Source organism: Macaca nemestrina, chromosome 5 (assembly GCF_043159975.1).
Source record: "Macaca nemestrina isolate mMacNem1 chromosome 5, mMacNem.hap1, whole genome shotgun sequence".
NCBI classification, from domain to species: Eukaryota; Metazoa; Chordata; class Mammalia; order Primates; family Cercopithecidae; genus Macaca; species Macaca nemestrina.
In genome coordinates, this window is record NC_092129.1 from 159,434,345 (window position 1) to 159,457,220 (window position 22,876).

At 40.5% G+C, this 22,876-nt stretch overlaps 1 protein-coding gene across 12 annotated transcripts in view; it reads left to right on the forward strand.

The window, feature by feature from the left end:
- The first annotated feature begins 2,360 nt into the window (after nt 1-2,360).
- The window catches only part of LOC105482635 (KIAA0319 ortholog), a 104,938-nt gene continuing 84,422 nt past the window's right edge, over nt 2,361-22,876 (forward strand). For 3 of the 12 annotated variants that reach the window (XM_071097518.1, XM_071097530.1, XM_071097528.1), the window contains exon 1: nt 2,361-2,518. The gene's annotated coding sequence lies outside the window, so the exon portion shown is untranslated. The other 9 variants (XM_071097522.1, XM_071097521.1, XM_071097529.1 and 6 more) reach the window with 5 other exon arrangements.

Consider the following 22,876-nt stretch of genomic DNA (forward strand, 5'->3'; position numbering starts at 1 on the left):
CCTCCTGGGCACAAGTGATGCTCTTACTTCAGACTCTTGGGTAGCTGGGATTACAGGTGTGCACCCACACCCAGCTACTTTTTATTTATTTTTGGTTTTTGTACAGAGAGGATCTTGCTATGTTGCCCAGGCTGGCCTTGAACTCCTGGGCTCACACAATCCTCCTGTCTTGGCCCACAAAGTGCTGGGATTATAGGCATGAGCCACTGTACCTGGCCTAAAATCTTGTATTTCAATGAGGCAACACTGTCATTACGCTAAGCACCATTTTTACCACTGATGTGGAATGTACTTTAACCTTCCTAAACCTCAGTTTTTCCCACCCTCAAAATAAGTTTCTTATCTTGTACAAATGTCCCAACCAAAAGCATAAGCAAGAGCAGACAAAGTAAATTATACTAAGGATACATCATTTTACCCTTAACTACCTATTGCAGTGTCTGGCATATAGTAGGAGCTCAGTGAATGTCCATTGAATGCTGAAAAGAAGTGAAAGGTGGTGACCTCACATCTGTGTCCTAGAGAAGGAGACTAACACTTTCATACAATAGCAAAATAGATATATTCATTAAAAATGGAAAGAGATATTCATTATAGTGTCTCTGAGTTTAAAAGATGGTATAGTTAACCATTCTGGGCTAAGCCTGTGTGTGTGTGTATGTGCTAAAAATGTTTCTTTAAAGGCTAATCAGCCAAGGATCATTGGGAACAAAATCAAATTCATTGACTTGATGCACTGAAAGAGTACCTGTGGAATGCCATGTGAGCAGAGAAAGGAGGAAGTGTCTTTTTTAAGGTTTGGATTCCTATTAAAGGATTCCAGGGAGAGTCTTGGAATCAGGGCTGGAATCCAGTTGGTTGCTGTTTCCCAGGCAGATTGAGAGAAAGGGGGATTAATGAGGGATTGGGTGCTGTCAGGAGGTGAAGGGAGTTTAGCAATTGGGTATCCCCAGTTATGGATGGGAATAGTAAAGCAAAGACAGAAAGCAGTAGTCAAATAGGGAGTTGTGTTGTTTTGTAGCTGCTGTGTGACCAGAAGAAACAATATTGCCTGTTAATTTTGCTTCTGACTTTGTCCTCTCAGCCTGATCATGGATCATTGACAGTACTAACTTTTCCAAATCCAAACTGATTTTCACTCTTTGAGTCCTGGACAGGTTTTTACTCCTTAGTTTTTATTTATTTATTTAGAGACGGAGTCTTGCTCTGTCACCCAGGCTGGAGCGCAGTGGCACGATCTCGACTCACTGCAACCACCGCCTCCTGGGTTGAAGCGATTCTCCTGCTCAGCCTCCCAAGTAGCTGGAACTACAGGCGCGGGTCACCACACCCCGCTAATTTTTTGTATTTTTAGTAGAGACGGGGTTTCACCGTGTTAGCCAGGATGGTCTCCATCTGCTGACCTCGTGATCCGCCTGCCTTGGCCTGCCAAAGTGCTAGGATTACAGGCGTGAGCCACCGCACCCAGCTGGTTTTTACTCTTTAAATGTGCATTATCTTATTTGATTCCCAGAATCATCCTATATGAATGCTATTATCTTCATTTTATAATTGAGGAAACAGGTTTATCAAGATTATGTAACTTAAGGCTCTTCGGTAAATACCGAGTAACCAAGAAGCTTATTCATCAAGTGTGTGTGACTCAGCTCTAAGCACTGCACTATACTTCCTAGTAATGAGATGTGCAAGGAATGCCCTGCCTTTTCTGCTCCTGTCATTATCCCTAGATGCTTTTGCATCTTTATTAGAACAGTAAAAATGCAAGAATCTTCCACACAAGTTTTCTGTGGTTTAGATTATCACGTTCCTCAATATGTAAATGTCAAACTATACTGGGCACCCAGTTAACCTGCAAGGCCTGGAGGTGATGTGAGCCCCTCCCAGCACAGGTTTCCAGTCTCAATCAGAAAGCACCTGCTCAAAATAGAAAGATAATTACAGAGTAGGGGCCAAAGAGACTCCCACTGGAAGAGTCGACCTTGTGTAGCTGGGGTGACACAAGCTGGGGACAAGCTGGGGGACACATTCGCGAAGGGTCTTTGACGCAGGCAGTGCGCCCACGGTTCCCTTGAGCCACCCTGGCCCGGGTGTTTATTTGGAAGTAGTGTTCATCCCCCAGACTGTTTAGGGCCACAGTGATAGGGAAGGGCTTGGTGACGGAAAGGAGGTAGGGTATGAAGGCCGCTCAGGTTCCCGAAAGCCTTTTGCTTGGTCCCTGCGTGGGAGTGTCTCGCCCCGGTGCGGGTCCTCAGAGCGCAACCGGGGAGCTGGGCAGGGGCGGCTGCCGCGCCCCACATCCCTGAGGGCGTGTGTGCGCGTGCGCGCGCGTCGCCGTGGTAACCGCGGCGGCGGAAAGGCGCTGAATCACTGGCGCGCGCTTTCCCCGAGCCTGCAGAAGCTGCCGCGGACGGTGGGCGGGGATCCCCCGGGGGTGCAACCTTGCTCCACCTGTGCCGCCCTCGGCAGGCCTGACTGACCTCGCGCAGAGCCGCGGCCCGGATCGCTGTCACTGCCGGAGGTGAGAGCGCAGCAGTAGCTTCAGCCTGTCTTGGGCTTGGTCCAGATTCGCTCCTCTGGGGCTACGTCCAGGGGAAGAGGAAGCGAGGATTTTGCTGGGGTGGGGCTGTACCTCTAACAGCAGATGCGCGCGCGAGGGTGTGAACGTGTGGGTGTGTGTGTACGACCTGTGATGACGACGAGGAGGAACAAGTGGGACGGCGAGTGATGCTCAGGGCCAGCAGCACCGAATGGGGTGAGCCTCAGTGTCGCCAGCAGTGACCCCAGGTACAGTATCTACTTCCCAGCCCGCCTGGCCGGGAAATAGGAAAGAGGGCAGCCAGTAGGCAGGCCAATACCCAATAAAAGTAGAATCGAGACGCCCTGAGTTCAGAAGGTGAGTTTCTTAAGATTCTTCTGGGCATTCAGGAAAGAGCATTTTTTGATTGCTGCGCTGATTGTTTACTAGTAGGGTGGAGTCGGGGAAATTTGAGCGTCTTTTCCCAACCTCAGGAATTGCATTTTTTTAGAAGTAAGGAATCGTTTTCTTTAAACTTCGTTCAGAACTATTTATGTGATCTTTCCTATTATTTACTAAATGCATTTCGTCTCTGTTCCTAACCATAACCTGAAGCTTAAAACCTTTCTCTTCTTCCCTTTGATTTTCCTTCAAGGAATGTCACAAATTAATGAGGAGGATAAACCTGAACTTTTGAGAGTTATCATCTTAAGGTCATTTGTTAATTAAATACAAGGAGGAAAAATATGATATACATACTCATGTACACTTTTATGGCTGGTTTGTTCATCAGAACATTTTTGTTTGTCGGTTAAATGTTAGTATTTTTTCCAGTGCTTGAATTGAAAAGTTGAATGATGTTTTTGATAGTAACAGAAAAAATAAATTGTAGATAATGTCCCCCCCCACACACAGTAATTTTGGAAGTAAATGTTGGTATTTATTTCTTTATTCCTGAAATACATGCTCACTTTCCAAATGCTTCAATTTGTTTATTATAAGAAGACCACAATCGTGGAGACTACTAAAGTTATGCCAAATGTAAACTTTTATTTTGTGCTTTTTTTTTTAGTATTATTTTTAATTCAGATGAGGAAAACTGGAGATATCAGTTCAGATATAGACGTAGGAGTCAGAGAAAGGTGAATTCCTCTGTAATTTGAAAAAGGGAAATGAAAACATATTACCTAAGGACTCTCATTTATTTGTATTAACCATTTGTAATGCATTTGCATTTGCATCTGTAATGCAAAATGCCGAGGCAAGAACTTAGTTTCAAAATAATGAAAATAATTCAGCCAAAATCTTTATGAATTAAAAATAGCCAAAAGAGAGCTTTGGTAATGTATTAATATAAAAGAATAGATTTGCTGTTAAATTTTCTTGACTTTTTTTCCCCCCTAGCCAACAGATAGGGAGCATTCTCTTTAAATAAATACAGTAAGTCCTCACTTAACATTCTTGATAAGTTCTTGGAAACTGAACCTTTAAACACAACGAGGTGTAAGGAAACCAGTTTTACCATGGGCTAATTGATACAAACAAGAGTTAAGTTCCTACAGCATATTTCTGGTCATAAAAAAATCACCAAACTTCTAAATAAGGACCACAGCACTTCTAATATTAAACATAGAAATTAACGGAAGCTATACATACAGTTAAGAAGGGTTAGTAAAAACAAGATAATTATTTACCCAATTATTACAGTTCAAGGTCACAGGTAGCTGGAGTCTCTCTGGGCAGTTGAGAGTGGGAACCCCCCTCCCCTGTCCAGGAAGCTATCCCACCACAGGGTGCACTTTCACAGACACACCCACTCAGTCAGACGGGGACCCTGTAGACATGTGCACAGCTTTGGGATGTGGAGGAAAGTGAAGCCCAGAGAAAACCCACGCAGACGTGGGGAGAATGAGCAGACTCCACATAGACAGTGGCCCTGGCCAGGAATTTTTTTTGTCACCAACGTTGAATGAAGCTATGTTATTGAGGCACTGCTATGTGTAGAGCCAGGTATGCCTGTTTCTGGAGCAGAGTGCTGCAGATTGCCAGGTCAGAGGGTGTGGGTTTGGGTGTGGCTCTGCCACTTAGTGTCTGTGTCACATTTGGCAAATTCTCTAAACCCTCTAAACCTCAGTTTCCTCACCTGTAAAACAGAGATAATAACGGGACCTATTTAATGAAATTCCTGTAAGAATTAAATACAATAATATATTTGAGAGATCTTTGCTCATTGCCTGGCATGTTTTAATAGTAACGCTTCAATAAAAGTTATTTTTGCGATGTGTTCTTTTTCAGGAAATATTTTTCATACCTTCAGAATAATTTGGTACTAAAAATAGATTTATTTTAACATGTCCAAAGCTTGTTCTGATTGATGATATCAAATCATTATAAAATGCATAAATTTTTCCTTGCAGCACCTTTATAACAGCAACAATAATACATATCTTAATGAAAATCATAAAATCATGTCAATTTAATATTCTGGTAATTTAATACCCACAAGGAAGGCTCTTTGCTTTAGTAGGCCTAGAATAATTGGTAGGTTATTTTTCTATTGTTTTTTAAATTGTTTATATATTTAGAGGGCACAAGTGCAGTTTTGTTATGTGGATATATTGTGTAATGTCAAAGGCTGGGCTTTTAGTTACCATTACCCGAATAGTATAGGTTATTTTTCTATTTGTCTTTAAAAATCTGTACCTTTAGACACTATTCATGTGAATTTCAATAATGAGAAAATATTTTCTCATTTATTTGTATTAACCAGTAAAAATGATTGAGCCAGAATAACATCTGGCATCATCATTTTGCAGAGTCTTTTAACAGTAGGTGTTTAAGTTTTAAAGTAGAGCTTCTTAAATGACACAGGTAGGTAAAGACAATGGTGTTCAAGTTTTAGTTATTTTTCCTTCTAAATAATAGTGTAGAATTACACTGCCTGTCAACTTGCTGGTCATTCTTTTCCTTAAGTTCAAAAAAGCGAAGGAAGATGGGCGCACGGTGACTCACGCCTATAATCCCAACACTCTGGGAGGCCGAGATGGGTGGATCACCTGAGGTCAGGAGTTCGAGACCAGCCTGGCCAACATGGTGAAACCCCATCTCTACTAAAAATACAAAAATTAGCCAGGCATGGTGGTGGGTGCCTGTAATCCCAGCTGAGGCAGGAGAATTGCTTGAACTCCGGGAGGTGGAGGTTGTAGTGAGCCCAGATTGCCCCACTGCACTCCAGCCTGGGCCACAGAGCAGACTCTGTTTCAAAAAAAAAAAAAAAGCAAAGGATTATAGTAACATCTTTTTAATTTAAGCAATGTAGCTTGAATAAGAGGATAATTCAGGCCTAAAAATGAATTTTCAAAGTTGAAGTCATTCCATGCTATTAAGCATCAGAATATAAGCATGGAGGGTAAATTAACTCCAGCGTTGCCACCCATAACACCCATACATTTAAGCTTTACAGTTGATAGGATGTTTATTCATATGATGGTGGGGAAGTATGGGCTGTCCCTTCCCAGGATCACAGTCTTGTTATTCTAGGGTTGTGATTATATCAGCATACCTTACCATCTTTTGTTTTCATCATTAAAGTGAAGTACATGATGTGTAGCTGCACTGTCTGGTAATCAATGTAACAGAGTTACCGTCAAAATTTTTTCTTTTTTTTTTTTTTTTTTGAGACGGAGACTCGCTCTGTCGCCTGGACTGGAGTGCAGTGGTCGGATCTTAGCTCACTGCAAGCTCCGCCTCCCGGGTTTATGCTGCCTCAGCCTCCGGAGTAGCTGAGACTACAGACGCCCACCTAGTTTTTTGTATTTTTTTAGTAGAGACGGGGTTTCACCGTGTTAGCCAGGATGGTCTCGATCGCCTGACCTCGTGATCCGCCCATCTCGGCCTCCCGAAGTGCTGGGATTACAGGCTTGAGCCACTGCGCCCGGCCAAAATTTTTTCAAAATAACTCTTTAAAATGTCTTTTTCTTTTCTTTTCTCTCTCTCTCTCTCTCTCCTTTCTTCCTTCCCTTTGTCTTTTTTCCTTTCCTTTTCCTTCCTTTCTTTCTCTTTTCTTTTCTTCTTTCTTTCTTTCTTTCTTTCTTTCTTTCTTTCTTTCTTTCTTTCTTTCTTTCTTTCTCTTTCTCTCTCTCTCTTTCTTCCTCTTTCTCCTTCCTCCCCTCCCCTCCCCTCCCGTCGCCTCCCCTCCCCTCCCCTGCCCTTCCCTCCACTCTCCTCTGCTCCCCTTCCCTTCTCTTTCTCACACAGTCTTGCTCCATTGCCCAGGCTGAAGTACGGTGCCACGATCTTAGCTCACTGCAGCCTCTGCTTACTCCCACCTCAGCCTCCTGAGTAACTGAGACTACAGGCACATACCACCAAGCCCAACTAATTTTTATATTTTTTGTAGAGACAAGATCTTGTCATGTTGCCCCGACTGGTTTTGAACTCCTGGGCGCAAGTGATCTGCTCACCTCCACCTCCCAAAGTGCTGGGATTACAGTCATGAGCCACCATACAAATCCTAAGATGTCTCATTTTCAAGAAAACTGTTTTTACCATCTCTCTCAGTGTATTTGTATTTCTTAAGAGGCTAAAATATTTTGTTAATTTGGTGTCTTCAACCTCTTTGTCTTAAACATAGGTGCCAAATGTTCAAAATTTATTGTAGTATGGGAAAGGTCTTCCCATGCAGTTACGTGTTTCTGAGCATGCCAACTAGGTTAACTAGTCTTCAATGTTTCCTATCCCCTGCTATACTACAACTGCTTTTCCCAAACCTAGAGACATTTCTGACTTCATTTTACTAGACTTCTTCCACCTGTCTGACCATTTTCACTTTCTGGAAACAGGTTCATCTTTTGGTTCGCAAGTGGTATCCTTTAATCTCCTTCTAGGGTTACCTTTCTAAAGCAGTTACATGAGCACATTACTCCCCTGGTTATAAATTTTAATTGTTATATCCATTGATGGATATGTGAATAAACAAAATATGTTAAATACACACAATAGAATGTCACTCAGCCTTCAAAAGGAAGGAAATTTTGATACATGCTGCAACATGGATGAACCTTGAAGGCATTATGCTAAGTGAAATGAGCTGGACACAAACAACATTGTGCGATCCTACTTACATGAAATATTTAGTATAGTCAAATTCGTAGAAACAAGAAGGAGAATAGGGGTTACCAGGAACTAGAAGTAGGTGGGAATGGGGTGTTATTGTTTAATGGATACAGAGTTTCAGTTTGAGATGATGAAAAAGTTGTGGAGATAGATATTGATGATGGTTGCTGCTGAATTGTATATTTAAAAATGGTTAAAATGGGCCGGGCGCAGTGGCTCATGCCTGTAATTCCAGCAGTTTGGGAGGCTGAGGCGGGCAGATGACTTGAGCCCAGGAGGTTGAGACCAGCCTGGGCAACATGGTGAAACCTCATCTCTACAAAAAATACAAAAATTAGCTGGGCTTGGTGGTATATGCCTGTCATCCCAGCTATTCGGGAGGCTGAGGTGGGAGGATCATTTGAGCCCAGGAGGTTGAGGCTGCAGTGAACCATGATTGCGCCACTGCATGCCAGCCTGGGCAACAGAACAAGACCCTATTTCAAAAAAGAAAAAAAAAATGGTTAAAATGGTAAATTTTGTGTAATATGTATTTTACCACAATGAAAAAATTTAAAAAATATATCTTCAATATGCCCCCACCATCTACTAAATAATGTGCAGATCTCTTAATGTCACCTATATAGTTCTTTAACATTTCTTCTTGGTCTGCCTTTTCATCTTCTTATCATAACCCAAACCTATTCTACCTTACATCCATATGGAACCACTCAAAATATGCCAACTCTTCTAAGAGTCCATGTGCAGTCAGTCCCCACAGACTAGACTGCATTCTTTTTTCAACGAACGGCTGATTTCTCAGGATAGAACTTTAACATCATGTTTTTGAAGGCTTCCCTAATGCCCTTATCTCATCCCTCTTTCCCTGATGGCATTCTTGCTCACTGGGCATGCCTTATAACATCACTTATCCTGTTCCTGGATAGTAGAAGCTTCTATAGAGAAGGGACTATGTTTTATTTGTAACATACACGTTTACTTTTAAAAATCGAAAGTTAGTAATATTACACATTGTATGCATACACCAAAATATCCTCAAAATATATACAACTATTATATATCAATAAAAAAATTGCAGTCTTTCTCCCCACCAAAATCTAAAGTTAATAAATGTTTCTGTTCTCTAAAAGTATATAAGACCTTACTATACTTTAACTTCAGTTTCTCTCTGTGTCATCTATCCCTTTATTATTATTTGACATTTTAGTTTGAATAATATTTTATTATTATTTACCAACATGCTAGCCAGTTTCTTGTTTACCAATGCTTCTTTCACGCTCGATGTTCAGCTTTTTTTTTTCTTTTTTTTTTTTTAAGATAGAGTCTCACTCTGTCACCCAGTCTGGAGTGCAATGGCGTGGTCTCGGCTCACTGCAACTCCACCTCCTGTGTTCAAGCGATTCTCCTGTTTCAGCCTCCCGAGTAGCTGGGACTACAGGCACGTGCCACTACACCTGGCTAATTTTTGTATTTTTAGTAGAAACGGGGTTTCACTATGTTGGCCAGGCTGGTTTCAAGCTCCTGACTTCATGATCTGCCTGGCTTGGCCTCCAAAGTGTTAGGATTACAGGCATGAGCCACCATGTCCAGTCAGCTTTTCTTATAATAACTCTTTTTTAAAAAGTTTCATCCAGCCCCAAATGTCATATAGTAACCCTTTTAGTGAGAATATGTGGATAGTAGACTCAGTCTTTATCTTAAAAGAGCCTTTATTTTATTATTACTTTTGAGTGTTAACAGTGAGTATAAAGTTCTAGGTTGGCAGTTTTTGTTCCTCTATACTTTCTAGATTTTGTTTCCATTATTTCTGAGCATCTATTCCTACCAATGAAAATATTGCTGTCAGTCTGATTATTGTTCCTTTTAAGATCATCTGTCTTTTGTCTCTGGCTCCTTATAGGATCTACTCTTTGTCTTTGGTGTTCTACAGTTTGATTCCAGTGAATATAATCTGACTCAGAACTTCTTGTACTCTCTGGATATAAGGATTTTTTTTTTTCTTTCATCAATTCTAGAAAATTGTTTGCTATTATCTCTTTACATCTTTTTTTCCCTCTAGCTTTATGGAGGTATAATTGATAAATAAAAATTGACTGTATTTACCAGGAAGAATGTGATGTTTTGATATTTGTGTACATTGTGAAATGACTACCACAAGCCAGGTAATGAACCTATCCATCACCTCACTTATTTATTTTTTATTTATTGTCTGTTTCTTTGTTTGTGTTTGATAAGAATATTTAAGATCTACTCTCTTAACAAATTTCGGGTATACAATACAGGATTGTTAACTATAATTACCATGCTGTACGTTAGATCCCTGGTATGTATTCATCTTACAACCGATCCCTTCACGTCTTGCCTCTTTCTAATTCTTTGGGGTTTTTTTTTTGAGACGGAGTCTCGCTCTGTCACTCAAGCTGGAGTGCAGTGGCACGATCTTGGCTCACTGCAAGCTCCACCTCCTGGGTTCATGCCATTCTCCTGCCTCAGCCTCCTGAGTAGCTGGGACTATAGGCGTGCGCCACCACGCCCAGCTAATTTTTTGTATTTTTGGTAGAGATGGGTTTTCAACATGTTAGCCGGGATGGTCTTGATCCCCTGACCTTATGTGGGCAGCTTATCTGGACACCCTGGTTTTGGTACTCATGAAGTAGATAGTTTGCTCAACTTTAATTTTTCTGTCAGAATTGTGTAAGCTGAACTGTAGCAGGACAAGCCTCAGACAAAACTCCTCAGACACCGAGTTAAAGAAGGAAAGGGTTTATTCGTCCGGGGGCATTGGCAAGACTTCTGTCTCAAGAGCTGAGCTCCCTGAGTGGGCAATTCCTGTCCCTTTTAAGGGCTCACAACTCTAAGGGGGTGCATGTGAGAGGGTCATGATTGATTGAGCAAGCAGAGGGTACGTGACTGGGGGCTGCATGCACGGGTAATTAGATCGGAACAAAACAAGATAGGGATTTTCACAGTGCATTTCTATACAATGTCTGTAATCTATAGATAACAGAACCAATTAGGTCAGGGGTCGATCTTTAACTGCCAGGCCCAGGGTGCGGTGCTGGGCTGTCTGCCTGTGGATTTCATTTCTGCCTTTTAGTTTTTACTTCTTTCTTTGGAGGCAGAAATTGGGCATAAGATGGTATGAAGGGTGGTCTCCTCCGTTAGAACCAGTCGAAATGTCTATGGTGTCAGCTATTGTTTCTGCTGTTTATTATCTGTTCTCTTCAACTAAGGCATGATCAGAACGATAATCTCTGAGGAAAAAAAAAGGAAAAAAATTTTTTAAAAAGGACAATAAATAGGAGCATAAACAAGATGAACTTTTCCCTTGCAGATTGATGTGGATGATCTGTTGCTGTGGGCTGCTTCTTCAATATCATCTCATCCATTTTTAAAACGACTTATTCATTTGTAAACTGCTGATTTCTTTGGGTCATTGTCCTCATAAAGTTTTTTGTAAAGTATCAGTGATTTTACTATTCTTCTCCTCAAGCTTCATCATAAATTTGATGTTTGTTCTTTCTTCAATTTTCACAGAATTCATGTTGCTCTAATAGGGGCTGTTTTAAAACTGATGCCTTATTCTTCTTAGTGCCTCAAACTAGATCCTGTTCAGACAAGTTATAACAAGCTAGTACAAGTTTATTTTGGTGCAAAAAAGTTGAAATCTGTTCATAGTGTTTTCATAATTTGCATTTTCCATGAACTTTTTGAAGACCCCTTGTATATCCTGTTCCAAAATGGCCATTGAAAGCCCAGTGCTTGCTGCTAGGGCCTATGTTCAGATCGTAAAATCCTGTAGGAAACCCACAATGTCATCTTTTGATATCTGTTTTGGCTTTTCTTGGATCTCTGACACCTAGAGATTCCCTTTCTTTGGGGCTTTGGTATGTATTCAAAATGTTTTGTGGTTGCAGGTATATATGTTCCATTTATCCTGGAAATGGAAGCTGTAAATTAATACTCTACAGGTTGTTAAAGCAAAGTCCCCATAAAGAGGCATAGCTTGGCAATCTTTCTTCCGTTTGTTTTCAGTCTCTCATTAACATGCCTCTGGTTTCTTTTCTTTTTTTTTTTTTTATTATTATACTTTAAGTTCTAGGGTACATGTGCATAACGTGCAGGTTTGTTACATATGTATACTTGTGCCATGTTGGTGTGCTGCACCCATCAACTCGTCAGCACCCATCAACTCGTCATTTACATCAGGTATAACTCCCAGTGCAATCCCTCCTCCCTCCCCCCTCCCCGTAGGCCCGGTGTGTGATGTTCCCCTTCCCGAGTCCAGGTGATCTCATTGTTCTGTTCCCACCTGTGAGTGAGAACATGCGGTGTTTGGTTTTCTGTTCTTGCAATAGTTTGCTGAGAATGATGGTTTCCAGCTGCATCCACGTCCCTACAAAGGACATGAACTCATCCTTTTTTATGGCTGCATAGTATTCCATGGTGTATATGTGCCACATTTTCTTAATCCAGTCTGTCACTGATGGACATTTGGGTTGATTCCAAGTCTTTGCTATTGTGAATAGTGCCGCAATGAACATACGTGTGCATGTGTCTTTATAGCAGCATGATTTATAATCCTTTGGGTATATACCTAGTAATGGGATGGCTGGGTCATATGGTACTTCTAGTTCTAGATCCTTGAGGAATCGCCATACTGTTTTCCATAATGGTTGAACTAGTTTACAGTCCCACCAACAGTGTAAAAGTGTTCCTGTTTCTCTACATCCTCTCCAGCACCTGTTGTTTCCTGACTTTTTAATGATTGCCATTCTAACTGGTGTGAGATGGTATCTCATTGTGGTTTTGATTTGCATTTCTCTGATGGCCAGTGATGATGAGCATTTTTTCATGTGCCTGTTGGCTGTATGCATGTCTTCTTTTGAGAAGTGTCTGTTCATATCCTTTGCCCACTTTTTGATGGGGTTGTTTTTTTCTTGTAAATTTGTTTGAGTTCTTTGTAGGTTCTGGATATTAGCCCTTTGTCAGATGAGTAGATTGCAAAAATTTTCTCCCATTCTGTAGGTTGCCTGTTCGCTCTGATGGTAGTTTCTTTTGCTGTGCAGAAACTCTTTAGTTTAATTAGATCCCATTGGTCAATTTTGGCTTTTGTTGCCATTGCTTTTGGTGTTTTAGACATGAAGTTCTTGCCCATGCCTATGTCCTGAATGGTATTACCTAGGTTTTCTTCTAGGGTTTTTATGGTATTAGGTCTAACATTTAAGTCTCTAATCCATCTTGAATTAATTTTCGTATAAGGAGTAAGGAAAGGATCCAGTTTCAGCTTTCTACTTATGGCTAGCCAATTTTCCCAGCACCGTTTATTAAATAGGGAATCCTTTCCCCATTTCTTGTTTCTCTCAGGTTTGTCAAAGATCAGATGGCTGTAGATGTGTGGTATTATTTCTGAGGACTCTGTTCTGTTCCATTGGTCTATATCTCTGTTTTGGTACCAGTACCATGCTGTTTTGGTTACTGTAGCCTTGTAGTATAGTTTGAAGTCAGGTAGCATGATGCCTCCAGCTTTGTTCTTTTGGCTTAGGATTGTCTTGGCAATGCGGGCTCTTTTTTGGTTCCATATGAACTTTAAAGCAGTTTTTTCCGATTCTGTGAAGAAAGTCAATGGTAGCTTGATGGGGATGGTGTTGAATCTATAAATTACCTTGGGCAGTATGGCCATTTTCACGATATTGATTCTTCCTATCCATGAGCATGGCATGTTCTTCCATTTGTTTTTTGTCCTCTTTTATTTCACTGAGCAGTGGTTTGTAGTTCTCCTTGAAGAGGTCCTTTACATCCCTTGTAAGTTGGATTCCTAGGTATTTTATTCTCTTTGAAGCAATTGTGAATGGAAGTTCATTCATGATTTGGCTCTCTGTCTGTTACTGGTGTATAAGAATGCTTGTGATTTTTGCACATTAATTTTGTATCCTGAGACTTTGCTGAAGTTGCTTATCAGCTTAAGAAGATTTTGGGCTGAGATGGTGGGGTTTTCTAAATATACAATCATGTCATCTGCAAACAGGGACAATTTGACTTCTTCTTTTCCTAACTGAATACCCTTGATTTCTTTCTCTTGCCTGATTGCCCTAGCCAGAACTTCTAACACTATGTTGAATAGGAATGGTGAGAGAGGGCATCCCTGTCTTGTGCCAGTTTTCAAAGGGAATGCTTCCAGTTTTTGCTCATTCAGTATGATATTGGCTGTGGGTTTGTCATAAATAGCTCTTATTATTTTGAGATACGTTCCATCAATACCGAATTTATTGAGTTTTTAGCATGAAGGGCTGTTGAATTTTGTCAAAGGCCTTTTCTGCATCTATTGAGATAATCATGTGATTTTTGTCTTTGGTTCTGTTTAGGTACTGGATTACGTTTATTGATTTGCGTATGTTGAACCAGCCTTGCATCCCAGGGATGAAGCCCACTTGATCATGGTGGATAAGCTTTTTGATGTGCTGCTGGATTCGGTTTGCCAGTATTTTATTGAGGATTTTTGCATCGATGTTCATCAGGGATATTGGTCTAAAATTCTCTTTTTTTGTTGTGTCTCTGCCAGGCTTTGGTATCAGGAGGATGTTGGCCTGCCTCTGGTTTCTTTTAGCCCTTATTTACATGATTCATTAGTCGTTCTAGGCTGCAGTGGTGTTTGTGAGTCTTTCATAATATTTCATAATGTCAGAAGATGCCTACCCACTTGCCTATTGCATTAGTTTGCTATTGCTGTGGAACAACTTTCCATAAACTTAGTCGCTTAAAAAACCCATTTATTAGCATTTATTTGGGTCTCACTAGAGTCAAGTCAAGTTGTCAGTTGAATGCAGTCTCCTCTGGAGGCTCTGGGGAGGAATCTGTGTCCAAACTCATTTTGGTTGTTGGCAGAATCCAGTTCTTTGGGGTTGTAGGACTGATGTCCCCATTTCTTACTGAATATCTGCTGGGGGTTACTGTCAGCTCCTGTAAGCTGCTTTTGGGTTCTTTCCACATGGCCCCCTCCATCTTCAAAGCCAGGAATGGAAGATTTCTCTCATATTGGATATTTTCTCTTTGACTTCTCCTTCTGTTACCAGATGAAGAAAACACTGTGCTTTTAAAGTGTTCTGTGAAAGAAAAACAAAAACTCAGGACAGAAATTCACTATGCTGAAAGAAAAAAGAGTTAAGCCAAAAGCTGAGTCCTGCAAGAAACTGCCTTTCCTGGCCGGGCGTGGTGGCTCATGTCTGTAATCCCAGCACTTTGGGAGGCCAAGGCGGGCGGATCACCTGAGGTCAGGAGCTGGAGACCAGCCTTGCCAACATTTAGTAGAGATGGGTGAAATCCCATCTCTACTAAAAATATAAAAATTAGTCGGGTATGGTGGCCCACACCTGTAATCCCAGCTACTCAGGACGCTGAGGCTGGAGAATTGCTTGAACCCAGGAGGTGGAGGTTGCAATGAGCCGAGATCACACCATTGCACTCTAGCCTGGGCAACAATAGCAAAACTCCATATCAAAGAAAAAAAGAAAGAAAGAAAGAAAGAAAAGTAACTGCCTTTCCTTTTGTTCCTAAGCAGATAGCTACAGATAAAAAGTTAAATTTATCTCCACAGGTAGCTGCGTTAAGCTCACCTTATCTTATGTAAAGTGCTGATTTGCAGAGCTTGAGAGAAATACATAATTGACTGTTCCCCTATGTGTTTCTTTTCTCCTGGAACATGTGGATTACCATATCCTCCCTCTTTCTCCACTAGCCAGCTTTTCACCTTTAAATATTGAAGCTCTCAAAATCGTCTTCGGAGAAAGGCACAGACCACAGACTATTTCTATGATTTCGTGTTTTTTTCTTCCAGGCATGTCCTTAACCTTGGCAAAAGAAACTTTTAAATTGATTGAGACCTGTATTAGATACCTTTTGGTTTACAGCTCATATGACTGGTTAGAACTATTTGGACAGTCTCCCTATCTTTAAGCCAACCTTAATTATATCTGCAAAATCACTTTTGCTGTCTACTGTAATGTAATGGAACTAATATGGTGTCGGCATCGTGGGGCCATTTTGGAATTCTGCCTATTACGTCAGCTGATATTTACTGTTTGCTTTTTGACTATTTCCCATGAAAATACGCACTTTGAGCCACATTAATACTTACATTTTGATATCATTGTGATGCTCTTTCTCTGGTTTTGATAGGTCTGGAAATATTATGATACTTGTACATCTTTTGTCACCTGTTATAGGTCAAACTTTTGTCTAGTACATAGAATACATGATAGAAAAAGAGACTACAGTGAATTAAATAAAACATGTTGTAGAACTCACTTGAATCATGGTAGTATGTGTTTCAAGATGTGCTTGTATTTTATTCTGCCTGGCCATGTGTTTGTTGAAAGGAGGCTCCATGTGTTAGTCTGCCAGGCTGGTAGAAGTTCTGTCAAACCTGCTTTATTCATCTCTGTATTCCTAACATTTAGCGCTTTAATTCCTTCATGATGGGTGTTAAATAAATGCTTTTTGGAGAATGCTACTTTTTACTCTGTGGAACTTGACTATTTTTTGTGTGTTTATCTTGCCTTTGATAATATCTAATTCCTTAATTGATCCAAAATAATTTTGTTCCTGTGTTTGAAACTAATATTGTATTTCCCTTCTTCTCCCTCTTTTTTCTTTACTATTCACATTAATTATTTTGTTTGTCTTTTGAACAAGTAAATTTTCTTTCTAGTGGTAGTATACAGTTGTCATGACAGTAATTCTCATCCCGTAGTTTTATTATTCCTAGTTTGTTGTAGAATAAGTCCGAATAAAAATGCATTTGGGGTTTTACATTTTAGATTTTTTTGATCTAATAATTTTTTGTTCTAATAAGTATTAAATCTATCATTACCTTTTCTTCTCATTTCCCAAATATCCTTTCATATTTTTGCCTGCTTATGTTTTCAGATAAATTTCATTAAGTATTTTAAACCATTCTGTTAAGTTTTAATTCATTCTTCGAATTTGTTTTTTTTTTTTTTTAAATATAGAGGTAGGATCTCACTATGTTGGCCAGGCTGGTCCCAAACTCCTGGCCTCAAGTGATCCTCCTGCGTTAACCTCTCAAAGTGCTGGGATTACAGGCATGAGCCACTGAGCCTGGCCCTTAATTCATTCTTTGTTTCTCTGTTAACCTAACATATTGTTATCTTTAATATGTATTGTCCTCCCAAGTGGAATGAGGTTTCATGTTCCCTTTATTCATATCTTTAATTATCTTTCCCAGTACAGTTTTATGATTATGTTTAAAAAGAGCTTCTCTGTCATGCCATAAGTCCTCCTGCATATTGGGAATGCTTTTGGGCCTGCCTGGAAGTGGAATCTCCCTGATTAGTGCACCTTCTACCTGTGTATTTGTCTGCATATACAGAGATGCTGTTGCTTCTGAGAACTTTGCTAACCCTTCACCAGCCTCACAGTGTTACTGCAATGCTGATATTTTTTTATTAGTTTGATGGGTTTGAGCATGAAAAAAATCTTGTATTGTCTTTCCAGCAGCTCCCTAAGAATCTGATTCCTAGGAAGTTGAAAAAGGAGGGTTTGGAATATCTTCCTTGCCTGTATGTTCTCCCAGCTGGTCCCTGGCCCTCCCTTTAGAGCCCCACAGAATCTGCTTTCTCCCCATTCCTCAAGAATGCCCTTCCTGTGTCTAAAAACCAATGCTAGATTATGTTTCCCTTAATTCTACTTGATCTCCTAATCGGGAGTCATTTTATCCTGCAGTTGTAAAGCATTATCTCTGTTGCCAGTAAATTTATCAGTAATCCTCTGTGTTGACTGGCACAGGTTTATCCACTTTCAGTGGAGAAAGTCAGAGCATAGACTAATAGTACTGAAAAAGTGCCAGAGTTTTACTTTGTTGACTTGGCATCTAGCTGCATTTGCTGTCTTATTTCCTTCACTGTACCTCCTCCTTTTATTGATGAGGATTTTGCAGCTTGAGAGCGCTTTGTAGGTGCAGGAGCAGCAAGGCAAGTCACCTCTGCAGGTTACTTTTAGAACTGCTTTATTTTCTGTACCACTTCCCAGGCCCAGGCAGTAAGGAGTGGAGAAGTGAATAACTGGTCAACTGCTCTGGCGAGAGAATGATTTATCAACTGCTTTGGTGAGAGAAAGTGCTGAAATTAAGAAAGACCAGACTCATTTTCATCTTTTATATTTGTTACTCATTGATACTTAGAAGATTGTTTTGGAGAAACTGGAAACTTAATTTCTGAATGGTGAGCCACAGAGCTTCAACCGATTCAACCAGAATATTCTATATACCTGTTGGCGATAACCATATTTGTCTTACCTCGGGTGGTATTGGGATGTTCAACTAATATGATATGTGTAAAATTGCCTTGTGATACAAAGAACTATTATAAATGACTATTATTTTGATAATGGCGATGATAAATATTACAAACCACTTATTTCCTGGTTATTAATAGGATAGATTGTTAATTGACAATATTCTACCTTCTTTCCATTTTGCTCCTCTTCCTTCATCAGGAAAAAGCAAACAATTATTTACTTAATGCCTGAAAGTTAAATTCTAAAGGAAAACTTTTTTACTAGCTGATCATAGGTCTGCTGATACGAATTGAAAGATTGGACAGTCTCAGGTTTATGAACAGTTGCCTCATACTAAAGGTTAGTAATCACCAGCTGTTTTCAGAATTTGGCACAAAGCAGATTTACCTTCACTGACACACAAAGCATCCAGCCTCTGGGCATGGAGACGGCACTGGCTGGGCGGGCTGCACAGTCGTTAGCAGGGGTGTCTGCACTTTCTCTAGCTTTCCTTGGGGCATGTTTTCTAAAGGTGATAATTTACTTACTATAGCACAAGGCAAAGCACCTACTTAGATAGCAGTGCTGACCCCATTAGATAAGAATTGAATTTAGGGAGGAAAAAAAGTGCTGGCCCATTTAAAAGCTAAGTTGTTTCCATAATTAGGGGGACTATTTAAAGCCCCATGGTGTACACTCAAGGTTTCACCTCCTAAAATTGTTTCTCCTAATGTAGTGACGGTGTTTCCAGGAGTAGAAAACTGTGGTGTTATGTTATAATACAAGGGCTATAAGACAGTGCATTAATCTAAGACTGTGCAAAAGATGGTAAAATTTACCATAGCAATTGGTGCATATTTGTTTCTTACCATTTCTTTCTCTCAATGTATACTCCTTCACTACATGCCATCTATTGGTCCTTTGAATTGTTCTCTTATCTGTTTTATTAAGTCGACCCTCCCATTGAGTGGGAAATCCCCTCGTTCCTTTCCAGCGCTGTTTCTGTGACTCTTGGAGAGGTACTCAGGAGGTAGACCCATGGCCTGCATTCACCGCTGAAGCTGAAGGTGGCCTTAGCAAAGACAGGTTTTGTCAAAGTAGTGGCTGATATGACAAGGAAAGAGGAATCATAAAAGAAGAGAACTTCCCTAGCTGCCCCACCGGCTAAATTGACCTAGGAATATATTAGAGCTGTGTCTTCTGTGAGTTCACTGGCTCTAAAAAGCAGGGCTTTGCCAACTTAGTTTCCTCACTCAGTAAACCACAAATGGGACAACCTATGAATACAGCTCGTTCTTAACAGCCTGTAGGACAATGCTATGCAGACAATCCGTTTGGAGCTCTGAAAGAGGCCCTCTTTGAGCTGTTTCCATTCCCTTCAGATACCAAAGCTGCAGCTTGCCCTTTTCTGAGCCTGCAGAAGCATTTCAATCCAGCATTATTTATAAACATCCCAAGTTGGAAACAAATGATGAAGTAAATTGTAATAATCAACTGAATGGAATGTTGCAAATAAATTATTAAAAATATAACAATGAAGGATACTTTTTGTGATAAAATATTGAATGAAAGTAAGAATTATACAACTCTAAGATGATAGCTGTGCTAAAGTATATATATGCACACACACACACACAATTGAATAAATGGAATGAGAACCTAAAAGAAGAAAAGCAGCCATTTGTTGGAATGATTTGTTTATAATTTTTTTCTAGGAATGTACAATGTATAATGACTAATTTTTTAAAGTAGTTTTTTTTCTTTTTCCTTTCTTTCTTTCTTTCTTTTTTTTTTTTTTTTTTTTTTTTTTTTTTTTTTTTGAGACAGAGTCTTGCTCTGTCACCTAGGCTGGAATGCAGTGGCGTGATCTCAGCTCACTGCAACCTCCACCTCCCGGGTTCAAGCAATTCTCCTGCCTCAGCCTCCCAAGTAGCTGGGATTACAGGCGCATGCCACCATGCCCGGCTAGTTTTTGTATTTTTAATAGAGAAAGAGTTTCACCACATTGGCCAGACTGGCCTCAAACTCTTGCTGACCTTAAGTGATCTGCCCGCCTCAGCCTCCCAAAGTGTTGGGATTACAGGTGTGAGCTACCACCCCCAGCAATTTTTTTAATGTAAGTTTTTGTCATGCTATTTTTATTTTTATTTTTATTTTTATTTTTTTAGACAGAGTCTCACTCTGTCACCCAGGGTAGAGTGCAGTGGTGCAATCTCTTCTCACGGCAACCTCCACCTCCCAGGTTCAAGTAATTCTCCTGCCTCAGCCTCGTAAGTAGCTGGGATCACAGGCATGTGCCACCACGCCCAGCTAATTTTTGTATTTTTAGTAGAGATGGGGTTTCGGCATGTTGGCCAGGCTGGTCTTGACTTCAGTTGATTCTCCCGCCTCAGCCTCCTAAAGTACTGGGATTATAGGTGTGAGCCCCCGCGCCCAGCCTTGTCATGCTATTTAAAGAAGGATTTATTTCATTCACTCAGCCTCCATTCAGGGAGTGTGCTAGAGCCCAGGCAGGCAGACACAGCCAATAAAAGAACATTTCCCCTGGAGTGTACCTCTCCAAGGTTCTGTAACATATAATTTTGAAAATCACACTAATCTCCTTGATTAAACATTTTATATCAGATATTAAGCAGCCACCATGGGGACAGCAACGTTTCAGTCACAAGGTTTGTTTCATAGCTCATTTTGTCTTTTTATTTAAAACAAAGTTAGCAGCCATGAGAAAGCTTCGCCATTCCACACCCATCACTTTTGGCTGCACAGCACCTTATGCTGGGATGGGTGTTTCATGTATTCTGAGTTTTCTTTTTTCTTTTCTTTTTTTTTTTTGAGACGGAGTCTCACTCTGTCGCCCAGGCTGGAGTGCAGCAGTGGCGCTATCTCCGCTCACTGCAAGCTCCGCCTCCCCGGTTCGCCATTCTCCTGCCTCAGCCTCCGGAGTAGCTGGGACTACAGGCGCTCGCCACCGCGCCCAACCAATTTTTTGTATTTTTAGTAGAGATGGGGTTTCACCGTGTTAGCCAGGACGGTCTCGATCTCCTGACCTTGTGATTCACCCGCCTCGGCCTCCCAAAGTGTTGGGATTACAGGCGTGAGCCACCGCACCTGTCTGTCATTGATTCCATCATTGGCTGACTTCCTTTGGGCAGAGATGAAAGAAAACCCCCAATGTCTAAAGGCTTGAGTTGTTATTTTGTCTCACTATAAGGTAGATGGTGTTTTTCACCTTAAACTTAGAAAATGCTCTCTGCTCTAGGTACTTCATGCAGTCACTAATGAGACAGGACAGACAAATTTCAGGAAGCTTTTCTTTTGAAAAGTACAAACAATGGTGTTATGGGTTGCGTGGTGTCCCCCAAAAAGATGCGTTCCGTCCTAACCCGATACCTGTGAATGTGACCTTACGTAAAAATAAGGTTTTTGCAGATGGTATCAAGAAGAGGTTATGAGAGGGCCCTTTATCCACTGTGACTGGTGCCCTTATAAGAGGAAAATTTTGACCCAGAGGCACACAAGGAGAGCTCCATGTGACAACAGAGGGACAAATTGGAGTGATGTGTGAGCTCCATGTGACAACAGAGGGACAAATTGGAGTGATGCAGCTGCAAGCAAAGGAACGCTGAGGATTGACAGCCACCATCAGAAGCTAGGAAGGGACAAAGAAGGATTCCGACCAGACTCTCAGAGGGACATGGCTCAGCTGATGTGTTGATCAACTTCCAGCTTCCAGAACTGTGGGGGACTATGATACATTTCTGTTGTTTTTGGGTGCTTAGTTTGTTGTACTTTGTTACAGTAGCCCTAGGAAACTAGTTCAGGTGGTAAATGCAAGGGTTGTATAAAAAAAAGAAAAGAAAAGAAAAAAAAAAAGCACGCAGTGAGAACCTGATGGGGGAATGGAAATGGACAGGTGTTCTAGACCTGGTTAGATCTTTTAAGAACCCACAGGGCAGTTGCACTTTAAAACTTACAAGTGTGTCTCATGAATTCTTATAGAATCAAATGTGACATATTAAAATAAAAACACTTTAAAGAGAACTTATGGGCTAGAAAAGAGGAAAACATAAGGTTACTTAGAAAAATTATTGAACTGAAAGCAAAAAATTTTTTAAAAGGTGAGAAAATTATAATACCTGACATTTCTAACCAGTACTTATTCTAAAACAAGGTCTATAAAAGCAACAGTCCACAAAGTTACTTATTTAGGAAGTTTCAAATTTTTAAAATATGGTGATTTAGGAAGCTAAATGCCATTATAGGATGTTTTTATTGCCTATGTTCTCTAATCATTAGGACATGCTTTCCTGCACTACATGTGCTTGAAATAATATAAAACCTGGAAGCAATGATGAATAATGTCTAACTTTTCATTAGCACAATTACTCAGTTCATTTTGCTCTAGAATAAACAGTATTTGGAAGGAGGCTCCTGCATTCAGGACATATTTTCCGTATTCTACTGGTGAACGTATATGCTGTTATTTGTGTAATTTAATAATTTTTGAATAGTGAATATAAATGATGCATACAAATATTCCTCTTCTAGATTGTCTTCTGTGTATTAACAGTTCATTCGATAATTATCTGTACTTTTAAGACCACAATGTTAGTCCCTGAACTGAAACCAGCAGGTAGATTGCTGGAAGTCCTGGCCTTTACCATTGATGGAATAGGGAAGGTTACTTTGGTGCTTGAGGTAAATTCCAGTTTTCAGGCTACACATCCTGTTCATTTCTTCATTCTGCTAGGTTCACAGCTCATGACCTAGGTAGGCCCTTGCTGTGAATTCCTCACTGTATCATTTGTTCCCTAATTCTGACCTCTGTTTATCAGACCATGATCATGTCTTTCAGAAGAAAAGAAGGAAGGAAGGGAGAGAGGGAAGGGGGAAAGGAGGGAGCAAGGGAGGAAAAAAAGATGGAAAGAAGGAAGGGAGGGAAAATGCTCACTA